We start from the raw sequence: 24,343 nt of genomic DNA on the forward strand, positions 1-24,343 counted from the left end.
ACACCCATGCAATGGATTATTATTTAGTAAAAAAAAAAAAAAAGAAAAAGAAAAAGAAAAGAACTATCAAACAATGAAAAGACATGGAGGAACACTGAAAACATATTGCTAAGCGAAAGAAGCCAAGTTGAAAATGGCAAAATATTTATGATTCCAGCTATACGACATTTTGGAAAATGGAAAACCACAGAGACTATAAAAAGATCAATGGCTTCCAGGGAGAGGAAGGTAGTGAAAGAATTTTTTATAATATTGTAATGCTGGATCATGTCACCATACATTTGTCAAAACCTATAGAATGTATAATACAAAGAGTAAACTCTAGTGTAAACCATAGACTTTAGTTAGTAATAGTGTATGAACATTTGGCTAATCAATTGTAACAAATGTTACACACTTGTATGTGTAAAAACACTAATATAAGATGTTGATAATAGGGGAAACTGTGTGTGGCATGGGCATATATGGAACGCTCGGCACTTTCCACTTAATTTTTTTGGTAATTCTAATAGTGCTCTAAAAGTAGAATCTATTAATTATTACTTTGCCAATTTCTACTTTTAATACTTTATTAATCCAAAAGTAGGCAAGCATGGAGGGAAAACGGAACACAGAACTGGCACTTCAAACAGAAATCACAGAGTAAGATTGCAAACACAAATATATTAGTAATCATATTAAGTACAAGTACACTACATGCTTCAGTAAAAGACAAAGATTATAAGAATGAATTAACAAAGAAACCCCAACTTTTTTTGCTGTTGACAAAACTCTAACATATCTAAAACATAAGGATACCAAGAATGTGCAAGTAAAAAGAAGAGAAAATTCAAACACCAAAAGAAAGCTGGAGAAGCTAGTTATATTAATAAAGTAGAAATAGAATTTAAGTTAAAAAAAAGCCTCCTGAGAGACAAAGAACAAATTATAACAATAAAGACTTTTCACAAAGAACATGTAACTCTCCTACATTAGTATCATCTAATAACATGACCTCAAAATAAAAAGCAAGACATCCAGTTTCCAGTCTGGCATGTAAGAAGCGGGGAAGTGATCACTCCATCCTATCGACAAGTGAAAAGCTTAATAAACTGAAAAATCAACAGTTCTTCTTAGACGTGTCAGATAAGTGGGGTCACAGGACAATCTGTTGCCCTCCAATTTGGAGAGAGGCACAGGTGAATACAGAGAATCACAGCTTACTGGAGGAGAAACTCATAAGCAGAAACCTCCATGGTACCTAGTGCTGGGGTAGGAAAAGCTACACTGTAATTGAAAATCACTGGAGGCCGTGTGGACACGTCTGAAAATCAAAACCTCCAAGAGTCCCAGTCGTAGAGGTCCTCATGCATTTGTGAGTTTTACCCCCAGGAGCTTAACCAGGTTCTCACAGTGAATATTGGAGAAAATATTCCTATGCAGAGGGAGGGGGAAAATAACCATTTTGAAATAGATCAGAGTATTCTCTTCTTCTTAATAAGTCCTGCCCTCAAGAGAAACTATTTTACCAGTACCTCAGTTCTTGAGATGTTTTTCAGAGTCAGACTGGCCTAGGGAAAGGGCAATACTTAAGGCCAGTCTACTCTAGCGTTCCACCTGGCGGAAAGAAAATGCTCAACTCCAGCCCACTCTAGCCATTATCTCCCACCAAAGAGGGTAAAAAAACCGGGAAGAATTTGTGAAGTTCACAGTCCAGAGGTACATGCTCACTAAAAGACCTAGTCACAGGACTATAGGACTCTTTCCCTTCTCCCACACCTCACCACTACGTTGTTAAAGGTCTGTTTACAGCAGTTCCTTTCCCCCAACACGTGATGTCTGTGAAGAAAACAATTATAAGGCATACACAAGGGCAAAAGCCACAGTTTGAAGAGACAGAGTAAGCATCAGAACCAGACTCAGATATGGAAGGATATTGGAATTATCAGATTTGGAATTTAAAACAACTGTGATTAATATCCTATGGCCTCTGATGGATGAAGAAGAATGCATGCTAGAACAGATGGACAATGTAAGCAGAGTAATGGAAATTCTAAGAAATAAATGCCAGAGATAAAAAATACTGCATCAGAAATGAAGATTGCCTTTGATGGGCTCATTCGTAGACTGGACACGGGTGAGGGAAGAATCTCTGAGCTTGAGGCTAATTCAGTAGAAACTTCCACAACTGAAAATCAAAGAGAAAAAAGACTGAAAAAACAGAACAGAGTATCCAAGAACTGTGAGACAACTATAAAAGGTGTAACATATGCATAATGAGACTATCAAAAGACGAAGAAAGACAGAAAGGAAAAGAAGAAATATTTGAAGCAATAATGACTGAGAATTCCCCCAAATTAATATCAGATGCTAAACCACAGATCCGGAAACCAGAACATCAAGCAGGATAAATGCCCCCAAAAACCATCCTTAAGCATATTATGTTCAAACTGCCAAAAATACAGACAGAAAAATTTTGAAAGAAGCCAGAAGAAAAAAATACCTTGTCTATAGAGGAGCAAAGATATGAACTGCATCTGAGTTCTCCTCAGAAACCATACAAGCAAGAAGAGACTGGAGTGAAATATTTAAAATGTTGAGAGAACACACCTCACCAACTCAGAATTCTATACCCTGCCAAATTATCCTTCAAAAGTGAAGGAGAAATCAAGACTTTCTCAGACTAACAAAAATTGAGGTAGCTTGTTGCCAATAGAACTGCCTTGGGAAAAATGTTAAAAGAAGTTGAACAGCTTAGAGAAAAGTTTAGAGAGAAAGAAAATGATACTCAGATGTACATAATGAAAGGAAGAGCATGGAGGAAGGAATAAGTCAAGGTAAAATAAAACATTTTTCTTAGTCTTAATTGATCTAGTAGATAAAGAGTTTGTCAAAAATAGTGATACAACAATATATTCAATTATGTGTGCTTATGTATATGTGTTATATAAGTGTAAACATGCTATGTATGCTTAAAAATAAGTGAAATAAATGATAGCAGTGACACAAGGGACAGAAAGGCAGAATTAGGATTGACTTTTTATTAGAAGGTACTTGCATTAGCCATGAAGCAGTGTAGTGCTGTTTGAAAGTGCTGTTTGTATTCTTTTGGGCCGAATATTTGAATGAATACACCTGAATTCTCAACTACTATGCTAGACTGTTCAAGTAAGGGGTATTTCAGAATTTAACTTCGAAGAATAAATGGAAAGGCTATAAGGAGCTATACATCTCTTTAAGGAAACATGTAGCCTAGATCCAGAAGTGTAACCAACATCTGATTGACTCTAATATGGTTTCCAGAAGGAAAGATCAGATGGAATATTGGAGAACAATTATCAAAGAAACAATAGAAGAACATTTCCCAGAGGTCCATATGACCTGCTTCTCTATAATGAAAATATACATCAGGGGCTGGCAGTGGCGCAGCGGTTAAGTGTGCACGTTCCGCTTCTCAGCCTCCCGGGGTTCGCGGGTTCAGATCCCGGGTGCGGACATGGCACCGCTTGGCACACCATGCTGTGGTAGGCGTCCCACATATAAAATAGAGGAAGATGGGCACGGATGTTAGCTCAGGGCCAGGCTTCCTCAGCAAAAAGAGGAGGACTGGCAGTAGTTAGCTCAGGGTCAATCTTCCTCAAAAAAAAGATAATATACATCAAATGTTGAACAGAAATAATAATAATAATTACTCTATTTAGATATATCCTGGCAATATTCTCAAACTCTTAAAATAAAGAGTAAAAAGTTTAAAGATTAAACAAATGAACAATCTGTGTTATTTAAAGGTAAGTTAAAAGCAGACTAATATCAGAATTCTCAGCAGCAGCGTGGGACACTATATGATATGACAATATTATTTTTAATATGCTTAAGGAGTATGATTTAGAACCTAAGACTATATGCCAACCAAATTAGTGAAGGAATGAGTAAAACTATTAGTTTATATATTTTTTGCTGTATAATTTAAAAATTAAGAACAATCTGTAATTAAAATTCCAGCTAGTTCAACATAGAACTGGTGTTAAGGATGACGACAATGTGTGTTTGTGCATGTGTGTGTGTGTGTGGTGACAGTGTTGGTGAGAGTGAATATGTGCAGGTTGATAAAAAATGATTTTTTAATGTGTTGGGTAAGAATAGAGGTTAGTTAGGACATAAAAAGGGTGATCACACCCTAAATAATGTAATAATACAATTAAATAGAGAAATCTCAATCGGTATCACAAGGTAGGAAAAAACAAAGAAAAAATCAAGAAATTATGGATGTGCATAAAATGAAATGACAGAAGCCAAAATTTCTGTCCTTAGGTATATGCCAATAGAACTGTAGGTATCTATTCATCAAAACATATCCAAATAGAATGTTCATAGCAGCATGCATAAAAGTCACAAACTGGAATCAACTCAGATGTTTGTTCTCAGCACAGTGAGTAACTAAATTGTGGCATATTAATACAGTGGAATGTTATACAACAATGAAAACAAATATCACAGCTACACACAGCAATATGGGTAAATCTCACAATATTAAGTTATGGGAAAGAAGACAAATCCAAAAGAATGCATACAATATGATTCCACATAAAGAAAGATAAACAACTGGCAAAGTTAACGTAGAGTATTAGAGGTCTGAATAGTGACTAGCGCAAACTTTTGGGAAGTAGAGAGAGTTAATGATGGGAAGTAGATAGGGATATGAGAGATTGTTCTGGGATATAAGTAGTGTTCTAATACTCCGTCTGGGCTTGCTAACAGTGTTATTCAATTTGTGATACTCCACTGGCCTGTAATCCTTGTAGGCTCTATGCTGAGAACATGGTCTTCTCTACGGCTTGTGAAGTCCTTGGCAGGTGGAGGAAGGATCAAAACACCAAGAGAAAGGATCAAAGCAGTCTTTGTTTTGTCACCAGGAGGACAGTCAAGTTAACCTGTGTTCTTTTCAATTAAGTAAATGTTGCAGGTACATGTTTTATCGTTTTGGGGTTGAAATCTTTTATAATCACATAAACCAAAAACAGTTCATCTCAAATCTTGCATGGAGAAGCCCCGGAGACCTTGTGTCTCGTTTCTTGAGCTGTCTGGGAAGCCTGGGCACGGTCAGGCTGAGGCAGATTCAAAGCTACAGTTGGCCAGGAGTAGAGAAAGACCTGTAGCCCTTTGGGAAAGGTTCATGCTACTGGGAAGTGGTGATTTTCAGAGACTGGTGGGTAGGCACAGGTTTATTGTTACCTGACTTATCCCCTCCTGAAAGGAGCACATAGTTCTTTCTTCAGTTTCTTGTTGTTTAAGAAACACATAAATAGCATGGACACCCATGTACCAGAACATTGCATGAGAGAAGAACTTGTACGAAGATCTTCTCTGACATCCCATAACTCAAAATTTCCTTTCCAACTAATACACAATCTGAGGTTCTGGGGTTGTGTGAATCAAGAGGAAGAAGGGAGAATAGACCTCCTAGCTGTATTCAGTAGAAATTTGTCTAGAGAAGGGATATGGTTCAGAAGGTAAATGATAGTATATTTTTTTGATCCATATTGATCTCTATCAGAAGCAGGGTAAGGCAGGAATTTGGGAGAAGAGCCTTGGGCACGTTAGAGTTTCTTGCTTAGGGAAAGCACTTTAACTGCCTTACTGTTCTATTTCTGGAGTCATCCAAGGACAAAGAGAATCATGCACTCAGTGCTAATGAAACATGTTAGTGTTATTTCCTGTAAAAGACCTTTATGCTGGAATGAGCTGTTTCTCTACAGTAGTTGATTTGAAAATTAACCAAGCTTCTGACATTGTATTAGGTATTTTGGATGATTCAACACTAAAGTGAGCTAAACTTTGTTTTTTGAGGAAGATTAGCCCTCAGCCATCACCTGTGCCCACCTTCCTCTATTTATAAGTGGGACCCCTGCCGTAGGATGGCTTTATAAGTGGGCATAGGTCCGCACCTGGGATCTGGACAGCAAGCCTGGGCTGCTGATGCAGAGCACTCGAACTTAACTGCTGAGCCACCGGCTGGCTGGAGCTAAACTCTTTAAAAGTGTAGTGTGTGTTCATGATGAGAAAGAGAGAATTTCACTGTTCTCTATCTGTTATATTAGAGCTTTCTAGTAATGTTATTTCTGCCAGTTTTCCCTCAAACCCAAATCACACATAAAGTACTTTGTTTTGCTGGTTATCTTTTTCCTTGATCTAATTCACTATAACACTGTTTCTAGATCGTTACTTCCTGCCTCATTGTTCTTCTACTTCAAACTTTGTATGTCTGACACACGCGTATTCTTCTAAGTGAACTTCCTACTCATTTTTTCCAGTTCCTCCAGAAAGCCTACTCACATCTTCCTGTATTTCTCCCTCCGCATCTCAGGACACCTGCGCGACTCTACCTGCATTGACCTCTACTGAGCTCTTCTGTGCTATGCTGTCACAGCACTTACTTCACACTCTGGTAACGCTCCTATCACATTGTGCTGCCTTGTAGCTGTCTGCTTGTTCATAGGCAGTCTCCCATTGCCTAAACCTCAAAATCCCACCGCCCTGTATTCCTTCCGGTTGTAGGGGACTTTCTCATATTCATCTTTTTTTAATTGCAGATGTCCATTATTATATTTTGATTTCTGTGTAGACTACATCATGTTCACCACTCAAAGACTAATCACCATCTGTCACCATACACATATACCCTATCCCCCCTTTTACCTGCTTCCCACCCCCCCTTCCCTTCTGGTAACCACCAGTCTAAGCTCTGTGTCTATGTGTTTGTCTATTGTTCCTATTGTTTTTTTTCGTTTTTTGCTTATGAGTGAAATCATGCGGTATTTGACTTTCTCTGTCTGAATTATTTCACCTATCATAATACCATCAAGGTCCATTCATGTTGTCACAAATGGCAAGATTTCATCATATTTTTACAGCTGAGTAGTGTTCCATTGTGAATATATACCACATCTTCTTTATGCATTCATCCATTGATAGGCACTTAGGTTGTTTCCAAGTCTTGGCTGTTTCCAAGTCTTGGCTATTGTGAATAATGCTGCAATGAACACAGAGGTGCCAATATCTTACACATGTGTGTTTTCATGTTCCTCGGATTCATACCCAGAAGTGAAATAGTTGGATCATATGGTAGGTCTACTTTTATTTTATTTTATTTTATTTTATTGAGCCCATAATAGTTTATAACATTCTGAAATTTCAATTGTACCTTATTATTTGTCAGTCATCATATATACATGCCTCTAATTAATAATAATTATTTAGATATCTGGCAATATTCTCATACTCTTAGAATACAGAGTGAAGAGTCTAAAAATTAAACAAATGAGCAAACCATGTTATATGCAGATAAGTTAAAAGCAGACTGATAGAATTCTCAGCAGCAATGTGAGATACTAAATGATATAAGAGCACAATTTTTTTTTTCCCTGAGCTAACATCTGCTGTCAATCTTCCTCTTTTTGTATGTGAGCTGCACCACAGCATAGTCACTGACAGGTGATTGGTATAGATCTGCACCTGGGAACTGGGCCAGGGCAGCCAAAGTGGAGCATGCTGAACTTAACCACTAGGCCCTTGGGGCAGGCCCATGACAGTACTATTTTTAATGTGCTTAAGGAATACGATTTTGAAACTAAGATCTTATGCCAACCAAATTAGTAAAGGAACAAGTAAAACTCTTAGTTTAAATAATTGTTGCTGTATAATTTAAAAATTAAGAGCAATCTATAGTTAAAATTCCAGTTGGTTGAATACAGAAATAGTGGTATGGATGAGGATAGTGTATGTTCATGCACATGTGTGTGTGGTAATGGTGCTGTGAGAGTGAATATGTGCAAAGTTGATACAAAATTATTTTTGAATATATTGGGTAAGAATGGAGGTTTTTTATGACTTAAAAAGGGTGATTACATCCTAACTAATGTAATAATAAAATTAAACATAGAAATCTCAATCAGTGCTACAAATAGAGGAAAGACAAAAATCCAAACAAAACAAGACATCATGGATCCCCATAAAATAAAATGACAGAAATAAGCCAAGATTTCCATCCCTAGGTGTATGCCAATAGAAACTGTGTGCACATATTCATGCAGTCATATCCACTAGAATGTTCATAACAGTACTAATAAAAGTCACAAACTGGAAACAACTCAGATGTCCATTGACTGCCAAGTGGGTAACCAAGTTACGGCTTATTCACGTAATAGAATTTTATGGGAAGACATGGAGACAAATATCACAGCTACATACAACAATACGGGCGAGTCTTACAATATTAAGTTGTGAGAAAGAAGCCAAATCCAAAAGAATGCCTACAATATGATTCCACAGAAAGAAAGTTGAACCCCTTGCAAAATTAACTTATAGTATTAGAAGTCTGAATAGCAACTAGTGTAAACTTTTGGGAAGTAGAGAGGATTAATGATGGGAAGCAGATAGAGATATGAGAGATTGTTCTGGAATACAGGCAGTGTTCTAATACTCCACCTGGTCATGCTTAAGTGGTCATACAATTGATGATACTTCATTGACCTGTAAATCCTAGTAGGCTCTATGCTGACAGGATGATCTTCTCTATGGCTTGTGAAGTCCTTGGCAGGTGGAGGAAGGATCAAAGAGAACAGGAGAAAGGATCAAAGCAGTCTTTGTTTTGTCCCCAGGAGGGCATTCAAATTAACCTATGTCCTTTTCAATTAAGTAATGTTGAAGGCCCCTGTTTTATGGTTTTGAGGTTGAAATCTTTGGAAATCACGTAAACCGAAAACAGGCAATCTCAGATGTTATATGGACAAGCCCCTGGGAACTTGTATCTTATTTCTTGAGCTGTCTGAGTAGCCTGGCCATGGTCATTCTGAGATAGCTTTGAGCTACAGTTGGCCAGGAGTAGAGAAAGACTTGTAGCCTTCTGGGGTAACCTTCATGCTGCTGCGAAGTGATGGTTTTCAGAGCCTGGCAGGTAGGCACAGGCTTATTGTTACCTGACTTAACCCCTCTAAAAAGGAGCACATAGTTTTTTAATTTCTTTAATTTCTTGTTGTTTAAGAAACACACAGATAAAGTAGCGTGGACACCTCTGTACCAGAAAATTGCATCAAATAAGAACTTATATTCAGAGATCTTCTCTGACATCCTGCAAATCAAAATTTCCTTTTTAACTGTTCCATGACCTTGAGTTCTGGGGTTGTGTGCGTCAAGAGGAAGAAAGGGGAGAATAGACCTTTCAGCTGTATCCTGAAGTTTGTCTGGAGAAGGGATAGAGTTCAGAAGGTAGATGTTATACAAGCTTAGATGGTAGCTCATTTCTCTGTCCCATAGGATCTCTATCTTGTTAAAGTTCATGAAAACTGTTATGAGGGATTGGAATTGGCCACACCAAGATATGTCTGTTTGGCATGAGGATTATCTTGGGTTGGTTACTTTTAAAAACTGCAGACATGAGAGAAAATCTGAAAAGCAGAAGTTACTCTTTGTTAAGAGACATTTCCATTTGTAAAGGAAATCTCCACCTGTAAAGATGTGTCCCTCTCTGTATGAGGAAGAGGAGAGGATGACCTTATCTCTAGAAACTCTTATCAATGCAGAAGGCAAGGACTTTAATCTGCATAATAACCTTACTCTTGTTTACTGTGCTTTTCTGGTAATCTCCCATAACTGACTCCCCTTCTCCCCCCAACTTCCTCCTTTGCCTTTAGATGAGGAGAGTATTTAAGATGAGAACCTCCTCCGTTTTGGGGATTTACTCAGTTTTTCTGGGTCTCTCCCATGTATACATATTATAAAGCTTTGTTTACTTTTCTCCTGTTATTATCTGTCGTGTAAATTTAATTCATTGTCCTGACAGAAGAACCTAGAGTGGGTAGAGGAAATGTCTTCCTACCCTACATTGTTAATTCCAACTTGCTAAGATTGCCAAGAAACATTGAGGAATTCATAACTCAAGACGCCGTCTTTCAGAGACAGTTAGGAATTTTGTGTTTTGACTGTTTTGACCTGTCTAAGGAAATTGCATATGGATATGTGGTTTGGGTGTGCATGTGAAAAAAAAAGAAAGGAAGAAAGAAGGACATCCTTACGTTGTGTGATTTGAACATTTACTATAAAGGTACAATGAACAAGACAGTATGGTATTAGTGAAGTTTAGATATAGGTCAATGGAAATGGAACAGAACAGAGAGTCCAGAAATAGTCATGCGTTTATGATAGATTGATTTTCAAAGAGGAAAGGAAAGTTTTTCAACAAATAGTGCTAGGAGAATTGGATATTCATGTGAAAAATGAACATTGACCCTACTTGAAGCCACACACAAAATAATTCAAAATAGACCAAATGTAAAAGCTAAGCTATAAAACTTCTGGAGGAAAACAGGGGAAAATGTTCAAGGCCGTGCAGTAGGTAAAACTTTCTTAGGACACCCAAATCATGAACCATAAATGAAAAATTTCATCAGTTAGACTTAATTAAAATGAATAATTTTTGCTCTTTGAAAAATATTAAGAAAATTAAAAGGCAAACTAAAGAATGGAAGAAAATATTTGCAATGTATATATCTGCTAAAGGGCTGGTATCTAGATTATATAAAGACTCTTACAGCTCAAAATATGTAAGAGAATGAAATAAGAAATGTACAAAAAGTTTAAACAGACAATTCAAAAAGGGAGATATTGAATGGTCAAGAAGCACATGAAAAGATGTCAACACCATTCGTGACAGGGAAATGACAACTAAAACTGCAATGAGATAACACTACACACTCAGTAGAGTGACTTAAATTAAAAAGACTGACGACATCAAAATCCAGGGAAGATGTAGAGCAACTAGAACTCTCAGACGCTCTTGTGGGTAACGACTTTAGAAAATTGTTTGGCAATTTCTTAAAAAGTTAAATATGTACCTATCACACAACTCAGACATTTTACTGTAAGTATCTACCCAAAGGAATAAAAATATATGCTCACACGAAGATTTGTGTATAGATATTTGTAGCAGCTTTTTTCATAAGAGCCCCAAACTGGAAATACTCTAAGTGTCCATAAATAGGTAAGCAGATAAACAAAGTATGGTACACAATTAAATACTACTCAACAATACATGACAACTACTCATACACGTAACAGCATGGTTGAAATTAAAAATTATTATGCTGAGTGAAAGAAACAACAAAATAACACAGATCATATTATTTCATTTATGTAAACTGAAAACTAATTTATAGTAACAAAACGCCTACCAGTGGTTGCCTGGGGCTAGGGCAGAGGGAGGGGTAGACTGCCAAGGGACTCAAAGAATCTTTTGGGATGGTGAAAATGTTTTGTATCTTTATTGTGGGAATGGTTTCAAGGTGTCAGTCGTTTTGACTTGGCAAAACTCATCAAAATGTATACCTTCAATGGATTTTTTCTTTTTTAAAGATTGGCATCTGAGCTAACAACTGTTGCCAATCTTTTTTTTTTTTTCTGCTTTTTCTCAGCAAATTCCCCCAGTACATAGTTGTGTATTTTAGTTGTGCGTCCTTCTAGTTGTGGCGTGTGGGATGCTGCCTCAGTGTGGCCTGACAAGCAGTGCCATGTCCATGCCCAGGATCTGAATCAGTGAAAGCCTGGGTCACCAAAGCGGAACGTGCGAACTTAATCACTCACCACAGGGCAGGGCCCCAACAATGGATTCATTTTATTGTGCATTAATGGTTTCTCAATAAAGTTGACATGAAAAAATAAAAACTTTAATTTTAAGGCAGGATAAAGGATGTCACACAATACCATCTTCTATGGGACTTGTTAGTGGGAGAACATAGGGCCCCTGTATGTGGGAGTATATGCTCACACTTAGACATCCATTCCTGAGACCAGTTTACCCACAAACTTTTCTAATTAGCCCCCAGAGTAGTGAGGCTTCTATGACGTTACCTGGAGTATTCTGAAGCCACATTCAGGAGGAGAATTTTTCACTTTCCCTGCTTTGTACATTTTTGTTGTCATATCCAGTGATTAGAAGTAAATCCCTTAGGGATAGTTGAAGCATGAGGCATTGTTCTGAAGGCAGAAAGGAATTGAACTGATACCTGGACCAGTAACAGACAAGTGCATAGAGGGTGTTCATGGATAATTAAGTAGAATAAACAAGAAACTTGTTTATTCCCAATGGCCTAGTGGTTATGCTTGGCCCATTCTGCTTTGGTGGCCTGGGTTTGGTTCCTAGGTGCAGGCCTACACACTTGGCGGTGGCCATGCTATTGCAGCCACCCAGATATAAAACAGAGGAAGACTGGCATACATGTTATTTCAGGGTGAATCATCCTCAAAGAAGAAGAAGAAAGAAGGGGAAGAAGAAGAAGGAGAAGAATAAGGAGGAGGAGGAGGAGGAGAAGGAGGAGGAGAAGCAGAAGGAGAAGAAAGTTGAACTTCTGGGTGCCCTGGGATGAAACGAGTCCAGGGCCAGCCTGAGACAGAGATGTGGTTCTCAGCAGAAGGGGCCCATGAGGTGGAATATAAATCAGTGCATCCCAACTTGCACTCACCACCTTCTTCCCAAACCTCTTTTTCCTTTTGTTTTCTCAACACTCTCATCCTATTCCCATCTTCCAAGTGTCTCAGTCCCAGTGAGAGTCTACTTTGACTCTTTTATCTCCTTCACTCCCCACAATCCAGACATCACATCTTGGTAATTGTACATTTAATTTATATACACTTATTGATCTGCCAAGTGCCAGGCGCTTTGCTAGACAATAGAGTTAGAGAGATAAATAAGAAAAGGTCTGAGAGGGTCCCTTGAACCTAGAGTTAGGAAGCATAGAGAAGAGGTCTACGAGTACGGGGAAGATTACATCAAACGGCATTCGTTGAGGTTCCTCTCACCTTTGGTGACCTCACTTTCTAATTCTACAGAATGCAGAAGCCATGTGGTCTCACCTTTCTCACTTTCAGACATTTCCACCTTCAAAATAAGATCAAATTCCATCCTTGTGTTTTTCCCTTTGGTCCTTAGGGAAGAAATGTCCCTAAACTCTTTGAATACCAACTCTGTCCTCTAAATCCGTCTCCTACTCACCTCCTTTTGGCTCTTGTTTTCTGTATCTTGAGTCTAAAATATCTGGAGTATCTTACTTTCACGATTGCTCACTTTGGACAAGAAAACATGCTCAAGTCTTCACAGTTTATTTAAATGCAGATTATATCCCACCTCTTTTATAAACTTTTATCTTCTTTATGTTCCTTTATTGCCAGAGTTCTCAAACAATTATTTGAAATTTAGCACTTCTGGCTCAATAAATGTTTATTGATGAAATGAATTGATGAATACACCCCATCCACTTCTCACTATTTAGTCTGACTTCTGCCCTCACTTTTTTCTGAAAAAATTCTCTGTAGCCTGATAGTCACCTTGTAACTACCCAGTCCAGGGGACTTCTCCAACATTTCTATCCTGCTCAATGTGGGGAGCTTCTCTTTGTTGACTCTCTCTCCTCTCTTGGACCCATCCTGATAATGTACTTTTATGCAAACTCATCATACAACTACCATGGATCAGAGGCTTGGCAACATGTGTTAAAAATTCCAGTATTTATTCCACACATATTTATTGAGGGCTTTCAGCATGCTGGGGAACATCCTGGGTGCTGTGTGTTGATTGATGAGTAAAACAGGCTAGATCCTTATCCTTGGAGAATTTATATTCCAGTGGTGGGAAGCAGACCATGAACTTGTCAATACTTGAATAAGCAAAATAATCAGAGATTGTTTTATTGCTTAGAAAGAAATAAGCATGTAACGGGATGAAGAGCATCTTGAGGCTACTTTTGATCATGCAGTTAAAAAACATGTGTTTGGGGGCTGGCCCCGTGGCCGAGTGGTTAAGTTCGCGCACTCCGCTGCAGGCGGCCCAGTGTTTCGTTGGTTCGAATCCTGGGCGCGGACATGGCACTGCTCATCAGACCACGCTGAGGCAGCGTCCCACATGCCACAACTAGAAGAACCCACAGCGAAGAATATACAACTATGTACCGGGGGGCTTTGGGGAGTAAAAGGAAATAATAAAATCTTTAAAACAAAACAAAACAAAACATGTGTTTGAAGAATTGTGACTCTGCTGCTAATCATGAGCTGCTTTAGGCTTTTCTTGCAGTGTGCAATCTTTTCTATTTTCCATCAAATGAAATGATCCCGCACTTCCACTTCTGGTTATTTATCTGAAGGACTCAAAACCCTTACTCGGAAAGCTCTGCGCTCCCATGTTCACAGCAACATTATTTACAATAGCCAAAACATGAAACAACCTAAATGGCTTTTGATGGGTGAATGAATAAAGAAATGTGGTAAATAAATACTGGAATATTATTCAGTCATTAAAGAAGGAAATCCTGTCATATGTGACAACACGAGTAGACCTTGAGTCCTAAATGCAGTAAGTCAGGCAGAAAAAGACAAATACCATATGATCTCACTTGTATGTGGAAAGTAAAAAACAAAACAACGAAACTCATAGATACAGAGAGCAGATTGGTGTTTGCTGGGGCGGGGGTGGGGGAGAGGTGGGGGTGAGGGAGCAGGCAAAATGGGTGAATGAGGTCAAAAGTACAAACTTCTAGTTATAAAATGAATGAACCCTGGGGATGTAATGTATAGCACAGTGATTGTAGTTGATAACGTTGTACTGTAAGTTAGAAAGTTGCTAAGAGACTAGACTTTAAAAGATCTCATGACAAGAAAAAAATTATAACTATCTGTTGTGATGGATGTTAACTGGACTTATTCTGTGATCATTTTGCAATATTTACATATATGGAATCATTTTGTTGTACAACTGGAACTAATATAATGTCATATGTGAATTACATCTCAATAAAAAATTTAAATAAATTTAGCTTTCCTCTTAGGCTCTGCCTCCTAGCCTAGATCTTATTCCATTTGTATTTGGAGCTGCTCTTTGGAGTTGCTGGACTAACTATGGAGAACGGCTTCTCCAATTAGAAACTCATCCTAAATTCCTGGCTCTAGCCATTTGGGGGAATCCACCCAATTTTCATGAGGAAATGGTGATGTGGGCACGTTTTATTTCTTAGAAGCCCATTTTTCCTAATTCTTCCCCAAAACTGTGGTCCCTGTTGGGTTCCTATCAAATGTGGGGCATTAGTGTGCCCTATTTGTTTGACTGCTCTGTTTGAGAAGCTCTTTGTCAGTTCTCTCTCTCCCTCTTGTGGTTCATCTTTCACGCTACATCCTGAAACTCATATTTACATCATTTACTTGTTTGCAAAACTTTGAAAATTCTTCATTGGTTTATGATATGATCAGATTACTTGGTCCTGGTTCAAGACCCCTCCTAATGTGGAACAATTAGCCTACTGCCTTTCACAACCACTCTTTTTCCTTTTCCTACCTTCTAGTTCACTTTCTTTCCTTAGCAACTACACTCTGTCATCTTTCCTCAACCTCATAGTTTTCCTAACCTTGTATAATTAGGGGGAGCAGAGTATGCCACCCCAAAATGTGGCACTTTGGCATGTGGATTGTGTTGAGTGAAGCCAATTAAGACCCAACAGACTCAGGAAAAGCTTTTTTCTTCTCCCTTAACTGCCTACAAGAATTTAGATAGGATGTCTGTACCAGGAAGGGTGCTGTTACCAGAGATAACTCTTATACCAGAAAGAATTATCTGCATGGAATCTTCCTGCCCTTTGAAACCCAGACTCCTACCCACTTCTCCTTAGCTCAGGATGGCATATGAGCTTCAATTGCCTGACTGTCTTTGAGTCTTCATGTCTCTGTGGGGCTCCGATATGCATACACTTAATTTTAGTTTTCTCCTGTTAATCTGTCTTATGGAAATTTGATTATTAGGACAGCCAATTATCACTCCTGACGCAGTTCAATTTTCTTCTTATTTGTGAAGCCTTCCATCAGCGTTTCAGGTGGAGTTATTACTTCTCTTCTTTGTGCTTGCAATAGCACCTGTTACTTACATGAATCATAATAACAGTGTTAACCTTTTCTAGCCTTTTACTCCTGCAACCACGATCCTTAAAGAAATCCATCCACCCTTATGTGTTCTGAGAAATGGCTGAGAGCAGAAAACCACTCATCCACATATGACTGAATTAGATAGGACTCAATCTTCTTCCCCATTTTTACCTATAATGAGGCCAAACAGGGACCCTTTAAATTCCCATTCGTTGCCTCATAAAAGATTAGCTGGGCTGTTTGTCCCTACTGCTCAATTGAAACAAAGTGCTTGTAAGTTGACTGAACATTAGTTAAGCTTCTCTCCTTTCTCCAGGCCCCTGATTGTGACCCAGCTCCTCCTGACCTAGCACACAACCCCCTAAATGCTCCCTCCTAAGAATCTGCGGGCCTCAGGGAAAAACATTCCCTGATGATCCTACTCCCTCCATAGCCTGTCTTTCTGGCCCCGTTGACACTTCCCCATAAAGAAAATTCCTTTCTGCCTGGCCTTTGAGATGCTGGCAGCCCTACAGGTGGATTGTTTTCCCTATTGCAAGAGTCTCCTTCCCTTCATTGCAATAATCCTTTCAAGCAAAGGCTCCTTTTACCTCTGTCTGGGTTTACTTTTCTTTCATAATACAAATTACTAAATTGTTTAGCTGTGTGTTTAGATGCTGTACTCCCTTTCCCCTGATTTGTAGCTGCTTTTTGGAAGAATGACGACGGTGGATTCATATTTGTGTTCATAATCTGCCTGGTCTCTCACAATTCACTATGGTTATTTCTACGAATTTCTGTTTCAAGTTTAGCCTCTGAATCTGTCATTGTATCTCTCTGTCTACCCCATTTCCCTTCTTTTTCTTCACCTACCTGTCTCCTTGAGGCCAGGCTCCTGTTCTCAGTTTGCTGGAGAGAAACCAGAGAGAAGGCAAAGCAGATTCCTTCCCTGAGCCGGGCCGGCTGCTGTCTCCAGCCCAGACTTTGGCTTCCTGTGTGGCAGAGAGAGCTCAATTTATCCTTTGAGCAAGAAGTGAAAAACTGGTTTCACTTTCATTTTTCCTTAAAAAATAAACCACCTGATTAAAAGGAATCATCTTTCTTCCTTTCCTTGTCCTTTCTTCCTCCCTCCCTCCCTCTTGCTTTCTTTCTTTCTTTCTTTCTTTTTCTCTTTCTTTTTTTCTTTCCTTTGTGTTTTAAATTTACCACAGATAGAAGACTAACATTAATCTCTGTGTGTGTGTGTGTGTGTGTGTGTGTGTGTGTGTGTGTGGACAAAGGTGGGAGTGGGTGAGCACAAGATAATGAACACAGCAAAAACAGCATAGGGAAGGAATTTGGAAGAAGAAACACAGGCACATTAGAGTTTCTTCCTCAGAGAAAGTGCTTTAACTGTCTTGCTGTTCTAGTTCTCAAGTCATCTAAGAACAAAGAGAGAAGCATGCTCCCAGTGCAAATAACGTGAGTTTTCATTTCCTGTAAAAGACCTTTATGCCAGAATTAGCTATTCTCCACAGTGTTTGATTTGAAAATTAACAAAGTTTCCAACATTCTATTAGCTGATTTGGATGATTCAACACAAAGTGAACTAAATTCTTCTTTTTGTTTATTTTTATTTTTATTTTTTCTGAGGAAGGTTAGCCCTGAGCTAACTGCTGCCAACCCTCCTCTTTTTGCTGAGGAAGATTGGCCCTGAGCTAACATCCATGCCCATCTTCCTGTACTTTATATGAGGGAGGCCTACCACAGCGTGGCTTGCCACGTGGTGCCGTGTCTGCACCCGGGATCCGAACCGGCGAACCCTGGGTCGCCGAACGGGAATGTGCCCGAACTTAATGCTGCACCACAGGCCGGCCCAAAGTAAACTAAATTCTTAAAAGCATATTGTGTGTTCATGATGAGACAGAGGGAACTTCGCTGTTCTCTGTCTTTTTAGTAATGTTATCTCTAAGTTTTCCCTTAAACCTACATCCCTGGTAAAGCATTTTGTTTTGCCACTTCTTGTCTTTCTCCATGATTGAATTCATTATATCATTGCTTGTGGATCTTTACCTCCTGCGTCATTATCCTTCTTCTAGATCAAACTTGGTATGTCTGACACATACATGTTCTTCCAGGTGAAATTCATACATATTTTTTCCAGTTCCTCGAGAAATCCTACCCACATTGTTGCATATTTCCCCCTCCTCCTCCCAGTCCACCTACACGACTCTACCTGCATTGACCTCTACTGAACTCTTCTGTGCTGTGCTGTCACAGCACTTACTTCACACTCTTGTAACGCTCCTATCACACTGTGATGTGTTGTAGCTGTCTGCTTGTTCATAGGAAGTCTCCCATCCCCCAAACCTCAAAGTCCCACCTCCACAGGTGTCATATTCTGTGTCAATTCTGTCATAGTCATCTTTTTTTTTCAGGTGAACATCATTATAGTTTGATTTCTGTGTAGACTACATCGTGTTCACCACCCGAAGACTAATTACCATCCATCTCCGTACACATATGCCTTATCACTCCTCTTGTCCACTTCCCTCCCTTCCCCTCTGATAACCACCAATCTAATCTCTGTCTCTGTATTTGTTTATTGTTGCTGTTGTTTTTATATTCTATTTATTAGTGAAGTCATGGTATTTGATTTTCTCTGTCTGACTTATTTCGCTTAGTATAATACCCTCAAGGTCTGTCCGTATTGCTGCAAATGGAAGATTTCACCTGCTTTACAGCTGAGTAGTATTCCATTACGTACATATACCACATATTCTTTATCCATTCATCTATCGATGGGCACTTAGGTTCTTTCCAAGTCTTGGCTATTGTGAATAACGCTGCAATGAACATAGGGCTGCAAATATCTTCACAGATTAGTGCTTCTGTGGTCTTTGGATAAATATTCAGAAGTAGAATAGCTGTATCATATGGTAGCTCCATTTTTAATTTTTTGAGGAATCTCCATACTGCTTTCCATAGTGGCTGCAGCAGTTTGCATCCCCACCAGCAGTGTATGAGAGTTTGCCTTACTCCACATCCTCTCTAACACTTGTTAATTCTTCTCTTGTGAATTATAACCATTGTGATGGGTATGCTCTGCTATTGCATTGTAGCTCCTTTAAGTGTTTAATTTGAACTTCTGATGATTCCTGAGTCCCACCATCTTACAGTTCTTGGGGGAGTATTTTGCAGTCTTATGCTGGGTCCTTTTTCAGTGCCTATGTCTCTCTATTACTGCGCCCTCAGTCTAGCCATGATAAAGTCTGTGTCCGATCCACCTCAGATTCTCTCACAGTGGGAGCCCATTTTCTGTATATAATAAGATCTCAGTCAGTGCTGTATAAATAGAGGAAGGGGATGAAGCAATCCTATGGCCTCAAGATCAGATGCACAAACAAGTTCATTCCACAACACAGCTGCTCCTGTTACTCAAGTCAACGCCCAGCGCTGACAAAAGACTTTTGCTTCCATTTCTCAGTCTCATGTCAATTCCCAGAAATGGTTGCTTTTAACACGAAAGATTGTGAAGTGATCAATGAATGTTCTTTGTAAGCTGACTTCTCTAGGCTTCCATGTTTCTTTTTTTTTCCTGACAGTTTCTTGACTTCAGTTCCATTTGAAAACTTCTAGTCTTATTATTAATAAACTGAAGGGGCAGGAAGTCACTCAGACCTCCCCAGGGGTACTAGAGAGAGCCAATCACCCAGGGGCCCACCCAGCACTGGGACTGGGGTGGGGCAAGAGAGGCAGCTAGGGTACAAGGGTTCTTGAGAGTGAGGGAACGCTTAAACTTTGCTCTCTCAGCGCCTCACTTGCCTCTCCCTCCTTCCAGATATACTCCCAGCTTTGACTAAAGTCCCATGGAGTGAGCAAATCCATATCTAATCCATTGATTACAGAGAGAGGGCAGCTGGGTCCTGGGTCTCTCCTACGCGGCATTTTCTCCCTGATCCTTTCCTCCAACTGGCTCCTCCTTGGGTAAGAGAATATATAAGGGACTCTGATGGCCTCTTCTGAAATCTAGTGAGGGACACTTGCCAAGACAGAAAAAGAGGGATGAGAGAAAGAAAAATCAGATAACCCAGGGAAAGATGCAGAGGCATCAGATCCTGCCCTCAGTGGATTTCTCAACCTACCTCTTAGGGCATTCCCCAGCTGCAACGAATAGTGCTTTGCCTGCCAGATGGGGAGAAAGAAAGAGCCCCTCCTTTTCTCCTAGGAACCCTGAGTTTTCCCTGCTTTTGCTGTCTGCTCATACCTCCATCCTACTCACTTCTGTAAATATGAATTTCTGAATATTATGAGGTGGCATTATCCTTGCACATGGAGGAAGGTGAGGATCTTGTCTCCTTTGATCAGTTAAGAGATAGCTATCATCATCAGTTCCCTTAATGTCATGTACGTACATGGGAAGTGGACTCAGATTCCTTTCTCCTGACATTCTAACTGTGTGATCTTGGGTCACTCATTTAATCTCTCAGTTTTTCACCTTACCATTTTTCCTCGTGTCGATCACATAAGACAATTCCATTGCCTAACTGGAAGTATGAGCTCAAAAAATTAATTCTTACCATCTCTTCTTCCCACTCAAGTCCTGTTAATGGACCCTTTCGTATAAACTGCAACTCAGCCTTGTGTGGGGGTCTTGAAACCAGTGTGCAAATCACCCAATGGTCCACCATCAAGCCAACCTCCTGTACCTCGTAGACATTATGATATGTCCCGTAAGTGATTGTATTGAGCGCCTATTATGCAGGATAGATATCCTCTGATGGGAATCTGGAAGAGTGAATGTAGAGAATTTGTTCTGCATGGGGATTTAGGGTGGCCCCCATTGCAGAAGATCCTGAGGGACTTTTAGCATGGCCAGGTAGAGTACAAAGGGCAATCAAGTCAGAAGCTTAACTCAGAAGATTAAGTACCATGGAAATGGTAGGGATTGGCTTAAGGAAAGAACCACCAGCAACACGGCAGCAGTTGTGGACTTTACTGTCCCTGAAGGCGATTCGACGGTATTCCAGTACCACTAGTGAATATTGAGAGCATTAGAAGAGATTACTAATGAAAAGTACCCGTAGGGTTTGAGGTCACATTTGAGGAGAAAGCTGATCCAGGGTTTTTGTCAGTTTGGTCAAATGGAGACTTGGAGTTGTAATTTGGGCTGCCATTTTAGGGGGATATATTTGAACCCTCAAACTGGTTAACCCAGATATATTGTTTACATAGCCAATTCAAGCTACCATCTTGATGGTTCTACCATCAAAATAGGTCCTGAATCAGCCCACTTTTGACCATGTAGAGCACTAACCACCATCCTAATCCAAGCTACCATCATGTCTTTCCCAGATTGTTGCAATAGTCTTCTAACTCATTCCCCTGTATCGGTCGTTGTTGTTGAATTCTCCTCCACTCCTCTCTCAGTCGATTCTCTACACAGCATACTGTTTGATTGAAAGGAGAAGGTCACTCCTCTGCTAAGAAATCTCCGAGAGCTTCCCAATCTGCTCTTAGCAAAAGGTACAATCCTTACCATGTCCCACAAGGCCCTACAACTTAATCATCAACATCATCACCATCTCTATCATCATCCTCATCACTTGATTCTTCTTCATCAGTTTTCTCCTTGTCATCCTCTTCATGTGTTTCATCATCCTCTTTTTTTCTTATTGTTTATAGTCACTTTTTGCTGAAAAATTATGTTTACAAAACATCTTATTCTATAGCCCATGTTGAAAGTAGTATTGTAGCTGAGGAGGAACGTGTTTTTTCTCCCACTTTAGCCAGAATAAAGACCAAGGTGCTCTTAGGTCAGCTCTGTGCCTCCTGGTCCACTTCACTGTTGAGTTGCTCTTTTGACCTCTTTACCTAGGCTCTTTATATTGTCAGGGTTTCAAATAGCAAGATGCAGAATTTTCTATTTCTGTCTTCTGAAAAGAACGGGGGAGGTCAAATGAGTAACCCAAGATGTCACAGCTTTTGTATGCTTTGTCTTGGGCTCAGCCTTAAATGTTCTGACTCCCAAGAGCAATGTTCTTTCCACTTTAGCAGCTAACATCAGTTTCCATGTGACATGAATGATGTTACAGTCAGTTATTGATTAAAATAACAAACATACAAAACATACTCATTGAAGAAAAATTCTATCCTTTGAGAGATTTCTGCTTTATGCTTTGATTTGACTGTTACCATCTCTTTAAAACCCTGTTAGTTATGATTTATACTCTAGTAGTTATGAGAGTGTTACAACATAATGTGATTCTTATCTCTAGCTCATCTACTTATCCCTTAACCTATCTTATTTTTTCCCCCATTGCTGAGGAAGATTGGCGCTGAGCTAACATCTGTGCCAGTCTTCCTCTATCTTTTTTGTACGTGGTTTGCCAACACACTGTGGCTTGATGAGTGTGTGCAGGTCTCCGCCTGGGAACTGTACCTACAAACCCCAGGCCGCTGTAGTGGAAGGTGCGCACCTAACAACTATGCCACTTGGCCGGCTCCCCTTATCTAATCTTTAACCAGACTGGCGTCTTTTTTCACCTTACCTACTGTTACTTTGGATTTAAGTTTTTGTGGAACTAGAGGATCCAAAAGGTCTATGGAATCATGTTAGAGCCATAAATTTGGGTGAGGAATCCCAGTCCCATAAAGAAGCTGTGACCTTTCTTTCTCACCAGGAGCTCAGGAAGCCTTAGAACAAGAGACTAAAAGTTTGAGACTAAATCTAAAAGACTGACCACTTCCACTATCATGTATAGGCAAACTTTTGACCCAGAACTGCTGCTGTGGGGGATGCTCAGGACGTTTTCAGAACTCCCTCAGTTTTCGTTGTCAGCTCTGGAAAATAAGGAAGTCTGTGGGCAGTCTTACTGAAACCACAAGTAGTGTTTCCATAGAACTATAGAAATGCCAGCAACAGGTCCTCTACAATTATCTGGTGTTGGACATCATTTTAGCTTCATAAGGGAGACTTGTGTAGTGATTGGAAGAGACATCTGTGCATATGTTCACTGAAATCTTTCTGATGTCTATGCCATCACCAAAAATATTCAGATCAAGAACCAAGAATTCCATTAAATTGTGAATGCTTTTCTCACTTCACCACTGAAGGATGCTTTGGGCCCAATGTCCTGGAATCTTCTCAACTGGCTCCCTCCTAAAATCAAATCTTGGTTTTACTCCCTTGCTCAAGCTTTCATAACTGTTCTTTTCGTTACCTTCTTAGGAATACCTCTCATTAAATGCCTAATCTCTAAGACCTTCTGACAACTGTCAGTCTGACGACACACTCAGTGGATGATGGAGGTAGTCCTTCCGTAAGGGAGCAAAAGGGGGGCCATCTTGTTTTGCTAAATGGCCTCAGCCCCTCCTCTGTGTGACTACTTGCTGCTCTGCACGTACTTTAACAAATTCACATGCTCTCCTGATATATGGCCTCTGCGTATGTATATACTCCCTGATACTTGATAAATTAAAACTTTGTTCTATGAGTTTCTCTCCAGGAACAGGCTGACCACAGGCAGGAAACAACCTATAAGGTATCCGTCACAGCTGACAGAAGAATAGAACAATGTGATGCCTGGAGCCCATCATGCCTGGAGACCAACATCCCTGGACCCCCTCCTCATTGCCCATTTTTCCTATATAACTGCCTCAAAGTTCTGTAAACCTTGAAGATGGGTTTTGAGACATTAGTCACCTCCTCTTCTGATTAGCTAGCTAATCTAATTAAACTTCCTTTTTTGGTCTCTAACTCGTTGTGATTGATTGGCACGGATCTCAGCTAGCAGAGCAAGCCCTCTTCTGGGCCAACAAGAATGTGAAGGCCAGCCAATTCTAAAAACTACTTGGATGAACCTCAGTGTTTTTATTTAACCTCTCTTTTTGGCTATCGTTGCCTTATGTCTCTCTGTGATAGACATCTCTGTCTCTCTGTGTATCTCTCATGTTCATCTCTTCTCTCCTTCAAACTTGCCATTTTCATGTTTATGATTGATTCTTTTACTCTGTTCCTGTCCATGCATCTTTTTTCTCTGCCTTTTTCTTTCTTCATTTCTTTCTATCTATAACTCCCACATCCTCCCCTATTTCCTCCCACCAGCTACCCATCTGCAGGGATAAAATCCTGGCCCTGGGGACTGCTCAACTCCAGGTACAGGGTTGGAGAAACAATTTCTTCCTGGCGACCTCCAGGCACAGCCCTTTAGGGGCTTAAAGAGTCAACCCAGGCTGCACCCAGTTTATAACATATTTCCTCTGCTAACAGGCAGGGCGGTTTCATCTACCACTTAAGAAGTGAAACTGATTTGGGGTTGTAGTGATAACCGTTAGTCTGCTACACATCCTGTATGTAGTATTAAGGTCTGACCTGGGGTAGAGAAAAGGAGAGGAGTGTAGGGCGGACGTCAGAGATGGTGATATGTGTTGCAGGCCCATGGAGTCCTATGAG

General features: G+C 39.8%; 1 protein-coding gene across 2 annotated transcripts in view; it reads right to left on the reverse strand.

The window, feature by feature from the left end:
• The window catches only part of LOC103566489 (interferon-induced very large GTPase 1-like), a 99,598-nt gene that overhangs the window by 13,895 nt on the left and 61,360 nt on the right, over positions 1-24,343 (reverse strand). Inside the window, exon 1 of one of the 2 annotated variants that reach the window (XM_070626146.1) lies at positions 16,783-16,963. The exons of the other annotated variant lie outside the window; for it this stretch is intronic. The gene's annotated coding sequence lies outside the window, so the exon portion shown is untranslated. Of the gene's footprint in view, positions 1-16,782; positions 16,964-24,343 lie in introns of those variants that run through there. 2 annotated transcript variants of the gene reach the window in all.

Source organism: Equus przewalskii, chromosome 6, assembly GCF_037783145.1.
Source record: "Equus przewalskii isolate Varuska chromosome 6, EquPr2, whole genome shotgun sequence".
NCBI classification, from domain to species: domain Eukaryota; kingdom Metazoa; phylum Chordata; class Mammalia; order Perissodactyla; family Equidae; genus Equus; species Equus przewalskii.